Below are 12,074 nucleotides of genomic sequence, written 5' to 3'. Positions count from 1 at the left end.
AAAGTGCAGTTTTAATTAATTCAATCACACCAGCCATCTCTTGCCCAAATCACCTTATTCTACTGGGAGGTGCTATTATAGAAATATAAGTAGTTTTCCAAAGCAAGAAAATCATAAAGTGATTTTCTGGGGGGAAAGCAAGAAGCATGCTTGGGGTTATGAGGGTGGGAAGAGCTTTTCCCAGGAGTTATGTGAGATGACAAGGATCAAACTGTGCTTCCCTATGCCTGGCTGCTGTTTTTCTTAAAATCTGACTTTTCTAAGGCTGAGGCATCTCATTACAATGCTTATATATGGTGCTCTAATTACTTCTCTTTTAATATAACTCATTACCCCACTTCATTTACATATCTAACCATATCTTGTACATTATGTACACCTCATCGTCTTCTAGTCAAGCTTGACCTTAACATTCCTGCACCTCATTTGACTTCCAATATGTAGCTCCTGTTACTAATTTCTTTTCATCTGTGTCATTTATTACATTTAAAGACATAACTACATATGAAATTTGCCTTCAATTTATAGGTGTGTCTTGTCAAATTTAAGAATGAAGAGCTTGCTTATTTTCTCCTGAGAATTTTTCTACAGTGTGAGTGAGCTATCGCCATGTGATGTTTCACTAGGTAGAATACCAGTAAGTTTAGTGAGTCACACTCTGATGCATTTAATAAAATGTATTGATTGCCCACTTAGCTAAGTGAATAGGAAAGGGCTAGGCTGCTGTTAGTCCATAAAATTATTAAGATATTAAAATATGCGCTTTAATTGCAAGATGTCTTACAGTTGTTGAAAAATGGACAACATATAAACACTTAAATGGATAATTACAGGGCAATGAAGGCAATGCACTAATGAGGCTTTTTATGGACTATGATATCCCGTAAACACCAGCATATTATGCTTACAACCCAGCTTCTCAAAATACTACATGCATCCCTAATTTAGCTACAAGGGTAGAACACACTAGCCCATAACTTTAAAGGGATGATTATGAGATTTAAATTTTTTAAAAATTATTTCTTCATGTTCCTTTGTTCCAATAATATGTCCTTAAAGGTAAAAAAGATATCAGTTATACCAATAGGTATTACTTTATTTCTCTTTAAAATTCAATTATTAACACTGTAGAAACATTTCCTAAGGCATCCTTTGAGAGATTATAGGTGCCTCCTTGTAGAAAATCATTCAGATAACTCAGATTTAGGAGTAATGATTGGACTCATATATAATCTCCTGAATGGAAGTTTCATTTGAACGTACTTGGTTAATCTCTCATCAACCCCTGATCTGGGTAGGTGTCATTGCTGCTGCCCAGCCCCAGAAACGTGTACTAGTGTGTCCTAAAAGTCAATAGGAGAGATTCCTACCTAACCAAGGTATCAACATGATATCAGTTGTCCCGTTTTAAAACCCTGGAGCATTCAAGGATAATCAGTGATTCTGGGAGCTCCATGAATGTTGTCAACCCCTCTTATGCTCCAACTCTCTATCCTGAGCTCCTCAATAATGGTATCAGAAAAGGTTAGTGAAATTTCTAGCCTTTTATCATTTCCCAGCCTTCCATCCACTACAACCCTACTTACTGCTGCCTCAGTAATGGCTTTACCTAATCCTTGGTTTTAAACCATCAAAATGATTTTCCCAAACAGCAGGAAAGTCTCTTTACCACATTGTGGCCCAGGTGTCCACTTCCTAAATCACTATGCCAGCTTTTGTAGGTATTTAGTTCTGGTTAAGTAAATTAACCCATGTGGTACTGAGTGCTATTGACTATCAAAACTAACTTTGAGACATCAGATATTACTTTGGGTGGTCCCTGGGACACCAAATAATACATTTGGACCACCATAATCCTGGAGCTGCTAATGCAGAGCCAGACTTATAATTCCTGCCAAAGAATTTAGGCTGCTTTCTTCAAGAAATTCAATAATTTATAATATATATATTAAAATCCAGATCAAGGAGTAGATAACTTGCCCCACATCTAATTTTGGCAAAACAGAGGCAGACCCATTCAACCAAATTTTTCAGTCCGAGAACTTTGTGACCATATAACCACACCTACAATTGACTTTGATAATCCAAAGACCAACAGTAAGGCAAGTCCTCTGTTCCTCAACATCTGAACAAGATTCAGAGATATTCAGAAGTAAAGCCAGGGTGGAGAGAAAGCAAAGACAGTTGTCCTATTGAGTGGCAGGCTGGAAATAACACCACCCTGGCAGGGCACAAAGCTGTGTTCCAAAATTTAAACATAGTCTACAGTGACTGTTGATGGTCTTCTATCAAACCTGTGAATTTCAATTTTCTGAATAGAATGGACTTCGACTAGTTCATTGCTATACACACAGTTCCTAGAACACTATCTGGTCCAGATATTAATGATATTTATTAGCTAATAGTATACAAACACCTGTGGTACATACTCCTGGGGCAAAGGCATCTCAGTAGACTGAAATATTGCTAACATTTACTTGTAAACCTGAATACCTCAAGATAAACCAAGCATATATTTTATTAGAACCATCTTCTACCATACATTAAGTAAACAAATGCCTTCACTGAAGTGGTGTAATTACTCTCTTATCAACCTTTCATTTGTTCTTGTAAAGATGTTTCTATTTAATAAAAAATGTTCCTTCTCTATCATCTCAGGCACTTAAAACACAACCAATGTTCTCAGTTTGCATTTGATTTGGAAGATAACATTAGGAACTTCTGACATGTAAATATACCACTGAACATCCACAGATAAATGACCAGAGGGAATGTTTTAGTTAAATCTTAGAATATATGAATAACACAAGAACTCTTACAGCTTAGTTTTATAGACTATACCCAGTGTGATGTTTATCCATGTTCACTTCCTTTTATGTCTTCTTTAGTCAATACAACTTTTCCTTCTACTTGATCAAAGCTGAATTTTAATTAAAAGGAAAAAAAAAAAGCAAGTCACTGAAACCCTTCATCTAGAATGCCTTATTTTCAGTCAATGGGATTATTTTTTATTATTTTTCCCAAAACTTTTACGTCTCAGTCAGTCCTTTCAGAAAAGAGTCAGAACAAATACTATGTCAATGGACACTATCCATAAAACCAGCACTCAATCTCTATGACTATGGAGTAAGGGATTGAGAACATCCGTGAGGTGCTTTGGGTTTCATACTGACACTCTAGTCAGTTCTGATGCTTTCCACGCTGGGAAAGAACTAAGCCTGGAGAAAGTTCCCACTTCAAAACATTCCTATACACATGAAGATCTCAGGCCTGACAAAATTAAAGAACTTTGGTATAATTTACATCTTTCCTGGCTCTTTAAACAAGCCCAAGTGTCATGGTCACAGTTTTTCTAAGAGAAGTTGAAATTCTTGGATACTCTGAAGCTACCCTCCTATTTGTCTGTTTGATTTAGTCAGTCTTCTGGCTTTGCATTCCAGATCCTTATTTGTGTAAGGCACTTTTTCTTTTCTTACAATATCACTGGGATTATGTTTTTTGCTTATCACTATTATGTGTTTATCATCTGCTTAGCTTTACTCTTGATATCATGCACTGTCTCAATGCCAAGAGCACCTGTACCCCTAGGTAAAACATACCTCCTACAGTGGCTTCATTTATTGGCACTGGGCTCACTTCATTCAACTTACCTTATTTCCAGGCTCTCACCTGGGAACAAAGAATGAAATAATTAGGGCTGAGCTGTCAAAGTACTGGGTGGTCAGTATGCATTTTCAACTGTGTTTTGACTTCTTCCTTTGATTATACAGAAACCTGAAGATCATAGTCTGAGCACATTTAGGTTTTGCTGGAGAAAAGAATATCATCCTAAAGATCCTTCCCTTTCTCACATTGCTCTTACATCCAATATGTTTCTCCATTTCCTCCACTTCTGCCTCTCTCTGTTGCTACCCTATGTGAGCACACAGCATTTTTTCCACGAGATAAATGGCTCTCAGCCTTCCCAGAGGCCTTCACTATTAAACTAGTTCTCAGGGTACCATTATTTTTCCTCTGGTACATTAAATAAATTGTCAGTTTGCTGAGTCACATCAGTTTATTGTCAAATTATAAGTTTATAAAGCCAAATATGATCATGATTCCTAACGTGCATAGATTTTAAGTTCTAGACAACATTCATAAAGTCTGGACAAAAAATTAGAAAACCATGTACTTACAAGGCAACTACTGTTACTAATCAAATGTAAAATATATTTTCAAACGTACAATATTTCATATTTCATGCTAAATAGACTTAGAATGTTTATTTTAAATATGGTAAGAGAAATTAACATTGTATTATTGAACATTAAAAAATAATGATAAAAAGTAAAAATATTATGGCATTCCTCTAAAAATATTATTAAATCCAGTAAACTACTTAAATTGCCACAAAATACAGGCCTTTTTCTCAGATGTATTAAATTTTCATTGTTACTACTATATGACATTCCCACAAATTGTACCATACTTTGCACTGAGGGACCATTTCTTATAACTCATTAGGTACTATTCCCATAAATTACTCCTAAACGGCCTTTAAGAAAGTTGAATTTGATAATAAATAAAGCTCACCATAATACTTCCAATGGAATCTTTTTCTCAGTGTTACTGTACTACTGATTGATAATTTATTTTTATTGAATTTCTGTTCAAACTCCTATTGAGAAAAGACTTACAGTTAAAATTAAATACCCCGGTGATGGTCTAAATAAAATTATTTCATTTACAACTTACACATATTTTATTACTAATATTTATGCAAAAATAAGTAACATCTCCCTTGATTTATAAATTTGACTTAATAAACACAATACTGCCTTATTCATCTTATACCCCAATTTCTGCAATATTATCAAAGTGGCTTTTTAATGTATCTCCATATTGCCAGTAACCTTTAAAAATAGGAAAGAAGGAGGCAGTAGGCTTTAAAAGATATTTTGCCTCAGGCTAGCATAATTTAAAGTATAGAGTCTTTTGTTTTTTATTGTTTCTGACAAGTAAACTTTAGGAGACAAAAACAGTTTTTAACAACTGGGAAAGCTGCTTCCCATATATAGCTTATATGGGAAGAAAAATCTGCTGAGATGTTTTGTTTATTCTTCCATATGTAAAGTGTCACTGTCATTAAGCTTGATAGGCTTGAGGCAAGTAGTATTTTTAAAGGGCACATTTGAATGCTTCCCAAACACAAAAATGAATTTTTGGAAGGAATTACTTATTTTGTAAATAAAGAACATTCACATGAGGAATACAGTGTCACTTACCAAAATATTCCAGTTCATTCATTTCTAGATAGAAATGGTTAATTTTCTAAACTTCAATGACGAGAAGCCATTAATCCTCACCATCGTAATACATTTATCTGCCTTTGAGATATAAGATAAAATTTCACCGTCATTCTCCTCCTACCCCTGAAAGAATGCCTGGTATCTTTAAAGCAATAGCTCAAAACTAATTAGTCTCTTTTTTGACAAGACACATATGCATTTATTTTGAAAAAAAAAAAGCTTCAAATGAGATTTTTTTAATGAGTTATTTAGGATTCTTCTCTTACGTTCTATATCTTAGCAGATTTGATCACATAAAAGTTAATTTCCAGCCATATCTCTAAAGACAGTGCCCATGTCACTTTTTATTACCTTTAATGTTAAACCGGCTATTGTATTCTCGGTGTGTGACCATGTATTTTTCCATGTTGTCTAAACTGAACTTCAATATTTAGTAATTAAAATCAATCATTATGAATTTAAATTTTTATCCATACCAGTATACATAGGCTGGTAATCAATGTAAAATAACACCTGAGGTCATTTCAGAGTTCAGGAGAAGGCTCTTCATTAAATACATTGGGTTGCTCTATGTAGGAAGCATATGAATGAGTCTGAACAAAATTACATATTTTAGTGGAATTTGGTAGATACAGTATAGTCCCTGAAGTCAGTTATTAAAAAAAAAACTTGTATATTTGAAGCTAGTAGAAATTATTGGTGTTGGTAATACATTTGCTAAAAACAGGCAACATCCCATCTCTCTTTTAGTGTACAGGTGAACATTTAAAATGCAACACTTTTTATTTATACATCGAGTTAGGATTAAACATATAGTTAGACTGAAATAATTTAGCAACACTGGTAATAGTTGCATCACAGAAGTCACTGATTCATTCCTTAAGAAAACAGAATATTTGCATAATCCATACGTATGCTACAGTATCTACTAAACACATAGCAGATAAGTCGATAGATGAGAGAGAGAGAGGGAGAGAGTCAGAGACAGAGAGACAAATAGAGACAGAGAAAAGGCAAAGAGAGATTCATTCAAGTGCCTTAAAAGTGGCCAGTGTCAGTTATGTTTGCATGAATAGAATTCAGTAGGCTATTCTCACTTATAGATCTAGTAAACAAACAGAAAGGTCCAAATGTTTTTCATATTATTTCAAATAAGGACATGGGAATCCGGCAAACTCTGTACGTTACTAAAGGTATTGTAAAATGATACCACCTTTCTAGAATGCAATTTAGAATAGTGGAAGGTGGAATTAGAATGAGGGCTATGGCCGGATATCCCACCTTTTTTTCTGAAAGTAGATATGGTGGCCCTGACCCTGACTGACCTAAGCAATGGCAGATGGACAAACTGCCAAACACGACAAAGCAAGAAGAGACTTGCAGTCTCACACAAGCAAAACACACAGTCTGCTTTTCCCCCTTCTTTTTAAAATATACTCTGCAATTTAAATTTTTTAATTTTTTTCTTTTTCTATGTAGACTTTAATTAATATTAATTAACATTTAGCATTGTATGTATTGGTTCACAAAGCACAGCTGAATAAATCCCACCCTCTACCAATCCTCCATAAAAATCTAAATTGCTCTGGTGATTGTATAGTAATCTGATTCTCTTCCTCTTGCTTCTCCATATTTAGTGTTTTTATTTGTTAACTTATTTTGTGACTTTTTATCTTCATAATGATTTCAAATTTAAGGAAAAGTTAAAAAATTATACAAGGATCAGATTCCCCAATTATTCATGTTTTGCCCCAATCATATCCATCTATCAAACTATATTATATCTAAATATATATAATGAATATATAATGAATATATGCACTCACCATAAAATTATATAGAAAATTTTATGCTCTTTGCAATACATATTCTATATATTTGTTTCCAAATATCAATAAAATTGATAAATTTTTAACTAGGCTGACAAAAAAAAAATGGAAAAGACACAAACCACCAATAGCAGAAATGAAAGAGGGATATCACCACAGATCTTCAGATAATTAATGAAAAACAAAAATATGAAGAACGTAAACACATAAATGCAACAACTAATATGAAATAAGGCAATTCTTCAAAAGTCTCAAAGTATGAAAATTCACACATGAAGAAAGGGATAAGTTGAATAGTTATAAAATAATTAAATAAATTTAATTTGTAATTCAAAACTTTCTGAAAAACATGGTTTGTAGCTCCAGATAGTTTCACTAAAAAATTCTATAAAACATTTAAGTAAGAAATAACACCAATGCTATATAATCTCTTCCAAATACTAGAATAAGAGTGAATACAACTTATTTTATGAGGTCAGAATTATCCTGATATCAAAACTCTACAAAGACAGCATGAAAAAAGACAACTATAGACAAATATTCCTTGTGAACATAGTTTCAAATAATTCTCAACATATTACTAACATCAGACCCAGGAACATATAAAAGGAATAATGCACCAACTAAGAGCAATTTATCTTGGAAATGCAAGATTGGTTCAATATGTGAAAAAGTATTCAGTGTAATCCACCCTATTCACAGACCAAAGGAAAAAAATATGATCTTATCAACTTACACAAGGAAAGCATTTAACAAAATTCAATATCCAGTTATAAAAACTGAAACCAAAAACTCAACACCCTAGAAATAAACCTGATGGAGGGCATCCAAATATACCATTTGCAAGGACAAGGGATGAAACTTGAGGGCATGATGCTAAGTGAAATAAATAAATAAATAAATAAATAAATAAATAAATAAAATTCTGTGTGATTTCAGTTATATGTATGTGGAATCTAAAAAAGCTGAACTCATAGATATAGAGAGTAGATGGGTGGTTGCCAGGGGCTAAGGTGTAGGGGTCTCGGGCATGAGGAGATGTTGGTCAAAGGGACAGACTTCTAGTTACAGATGAATAAGTTCTGGGGATCTAATGTAGAGCATGGAGTAATGGAACAATCATGTACCCTGATTGTGGTAGTAGTTACATGAAGCTATGCATGTGTTAAAACTCATATAATTTCATGTCAAATGCAAAAAAAAAGGGTCAATTTTAATGCATGTTAATTTTGAGAATATAATCACATTTAGAAATACTGTCACATATCTTTCATGGTATGTACTCAGTTTAATTCAATATTTTTTGAATAAATAAATGATCACTCTGTGCTTTCCCTTACCTCATTTAATTTTCTAAATACCTTTAGCCAATAATATCAATAATAATATTAACCATTACCTTTTTGTTTATATAATTTTCCATTTTCTCTTTTCATTCATAGATATTTTGTTACAAAAATTGTTCAAGCCAAGGCCAGCAAGGAGAATTATGGGATGGTATTCACAATTAGATGACCATCTCTTTCCTTTCTGACTTCTAGGTAGATTCTCTTCTAGTGTGAGATATAGGAGAGGGGCGGGAGCATGGGTAGAAGGGCACTGGGGTACAGGAGGGTATTTTGGAGATCTGGTTAAGAGGAGTGAACTTTGTTGGATTACAGTGTATTTATGTGGTTTGCATAATATCTATGTATAGTTACATTCTTGCTAGCATGATTTCATAGGTCAGTCAACAGAATTGAGATGAAACTTTTCTAAATTATCAATGATAAAAAAAATTCACTTTGACCTACCTTACTATAGGAATGAATCTCTGTGGATAATGATATCATAAAATCATTGTTATGTGAAAAAGATGATCAAAGAGTAAACAACCAAAAGATAAAGGGACAAAAATTATCACAGGCAATAAATTAAGCATTTTTTTATAGATTTTATGGTCTTTTTTGTTTTTTAAAATTTATAATCTATTGTGATTTCCTTCCTTATTCTAAATAAATGTTCATTTTCATATTTCATATTGAGTTCATAATTTTGCATTCTTTTTTTTTTTAATTTTCTTTCTTTCTTTTTTTTTTTTAGAGAGAGAGAGTGCAAATGGAGCGGGGAAGGGCAGAGGGAGAGAGAGAGAATCTGAAGCAGACTCCCTGCTGAGCAAGGAGCCCAACATGAGGCTCAATCTCACAGCCCTGAGATCACAACTTAAGCTGAAATCAAGTCAGAGGCATAACCAACTAAGCCACCCAGGTGCCCCTTGTATTCTTTTTCTCAAAGGCCCTTAAAATTAACTTTCCTTACCTACAAAACCTGAATCAAGCCCTTAATAGCTTGGATCTTCAAAGCCTTGACTCTCATTAGTGTCAGGAGAATATGTGGTATGCAGAATTTGCCTCTTTGGGATTTTTTTGAGTTTCTTATAGCAGAGGTGAGAAAGAAAGAAAGGGAGAGAAAAAGAAAGAAGGAAAGAAGGAAAGACAGAGGAAAAAAGAAATAAGTTCCTTGTTACTAAGTAACATTTTATTTTTTTTTAAAGATTTGTTTATTTATTTTAGAGAGAGTAAAAGAGAGAGGGAGAGCACGCATGTGTGTGTGGGAGGAGGGGCAGAGGGAGAGAAACTTAAGCAGACTCCCCCCTGAGAGGGGAGCCCCACATGGGGCTCAATCCCATGACCCAGGAGATCATGACCTGAGCCAAAACCAAGAGTTGGATGCTTAGCTGACTGAGCCGCCCAGATGGCCCACTAAGAAACACTTTAATTTTAAATAAAAATAATGCATCATTAATATTAAAATAACTGAAAATAAATACACATGCCTAGTAAAGTTCATAGCACACAGTTAGTGTTCATTGAACAATTGTTGAATAAGGCTTAGAAAGAAAGGGAGAAAGAAAAGAACAAAAGGAAGGAAGGAAAGAAGGAAGGAAGGAAGGAAAGAAGGAAGGAGAACAGGAAGGCAGGAGACAAGAAGAGAAGAAAAGATGAAATATATTGAAGTTCAGTTAGGAGGCAGTCAGGTTGAAAATACAGGAATTAACTATAGTCAGGGTCAGATTGCAGTCCAAGTTCAGTTTGAAACTAAACATGTCTTATTCCTGTGCTGTACTTTACCTGCTCCTTTTATTAAACCTTTGGAGCTTATTGCTACTTTGCTATTTTCTCCCCTATTCCAGCTTTGTTTTAGTATTTCTGACCTTGGCATACAGACCTGATCCTGATTCTGAGCTTATTGATTTATCTTAGTACTGAAAAAGCTGAGCTCATGGAACTTCTTTTACCTATAACCTGACTTTTTATTAGCAGTTTTAGAACAGAAATACAACCTCATGATATAAAGAGTTGGAAACCCAGCCCTGATATAATGTTTTAGTTAAAAAAAAACTGTCCAGTTTTTATTATTTATTTATTTATAAATTAACTACACTGCAGGTAAAGGTGTTCATGGGAACAAGTAGCTAATGTTCTTCTTTTAAGTCCTGAGCTACTAAAATAATTGTTGAAAATAACTGAACAGTCAATTGAAAAATATTTTAGTCAATTGAAAATATGTCAGCTAAACTAGTAAGATGACTCAAAAGGCTGATTTGTTGAGAGAGAAAAACAAACTTTATTCTAGGTTATCCAGAATTTAATACTGACTATGAAATTTTACTACATTATTATCTAATTATTTAATTGGGGTCTCTATCTCACACAAGATATTTCTAATTATTGAAATAAAATACATGAATCTTAACTTTATTTTTAATATAATACTTGAGAAAGTGTGAGAACAGATAATAATATATTATAAACATGAGATAGTCCTTTATAACCTGGCAATAATTATCCTAGGTTTTTCTTTGCTGTTGTTTTTACAAAGTCAAACTTTTGACATTATAGAATAATAGTAACTCCTGAAATGTAGCAGTTTATATTAAAACTGTGATATTATATACCTTTCTCTACAGATACATAGTTATAGAAATACAGACAGATATACTATGTTTTGTCTGCAGCAAGTTATGCTCAGGGACTGAGAGTGTCTTTGCCAATAATCTATTTAACACAGGTTGACTGCTGGAATTATAATTCATAAAAATAATATTTCACAAGCCAATAGTATACAAGACAATGTCTCTTAATAAACCAAGAGAGATATAACATACTCCAAACCAATGATAGATCGATTACACTATTATTCCAGGAAAAGGGGAGATGAAAACAATAAACTTCAAATTTAATTGAGGTGTACCTTTCCATGAATTGGTTTGCAGAAGAGTTGGCTTAGTTAACCAAGAGCTGACATCCATCCAGCTGCCAACATGAATCGAAAATCCCTTGTTGCTAGAGCAGGATGCTAGTGGAACAAAGGTACTAAAGATGGCAGGCAAGATAATCTCCTTCGTGGAGCTGCTGCATGGTTTTCATCACTGCCGGCAAAAAGGAGCCTTGCCACAATGAGAGCTAATGTCCCAAGGTCTTCAGAGACCTATTTAGATTAGCAAAGCATAGCTTTGTCCAGATTGAGCACTCTTGGTCAAGTCCTCACAAATTTATGGTATTTAAAGTTTAAATGCCCATTATGTCATAGTCACTCCTTTATATGTTCATGTTGATAAGCACTCTGTAGCACAACAATTTTGATGACATCATCCTGAGATGGTCTCCAATGTAAGCAAATCCACCCTTAGATCAAAACAACTTCACTTAAGCCATGAACAAATAGATTTGAAATCAAAACAAATACACAACACACTACATCTAAATTAATAGGTGCTCTTACAGTTAGTTTTTTTATGTTAATATGTGTCTTTAATAATGAATTACATAAGAAAGCAAGAAAATGTAAACTGAAGTCAGTGAGTGCTTTTTCCCCACATTTGCCTTCATATACTTGTGCTCCTTTCCTAGCAGAAGCATGAACTTCTTTTGAAACAACTGAGTTCCCACACTCCAAATATTTCTTGACCCAC

At 33.8% G+C, this 12,074-nt stretch overlaps 1 long non-coding RNA gene across 1 annotated transcript; it reads right to left on the bottom strand.

Annotated features, from left to right (window-relative positions):
* Positions 1-2,819: 2,819 nt before the first annotated feature.
* LOC113923141 lies at positions 2,820-11,615 on the bottom strand. The gene is made up of 4 exons (XR_003520189.1): positions 11,354-11,615; positions 5,268-5,369; positions 3,651-3,669; positions 2,820-2,920 (listed from the first exon to the last, which is right to left on the bottom strand). It is a non-coding gene; the product is annotated as an uncharacterized LOC113923141 (long non-coding RNA).
* Between the last annotated feature and the right edge of the window lie 459 nt (positions 11,616-12,074).

The sequence above is a fragment of the Zalophus californianus genome, chromosome 9 (genome assembly GCF_009762305.2).
Source record: "Zalophus californianus isolate mZalCal1 chromosome 9, mZalCal1.pri.v2, whole genome shotgun sequence".
NCBI lineage: Eukaryota > Metazoa > Chordata > Mammalia > Carnivora > Otariidae > Zalophus > Zalophus californianus.
Note: the sequence above shows the minus strand (reverse complement) of the source record. Positions and strands in the feature narration are given on the sequence as shown.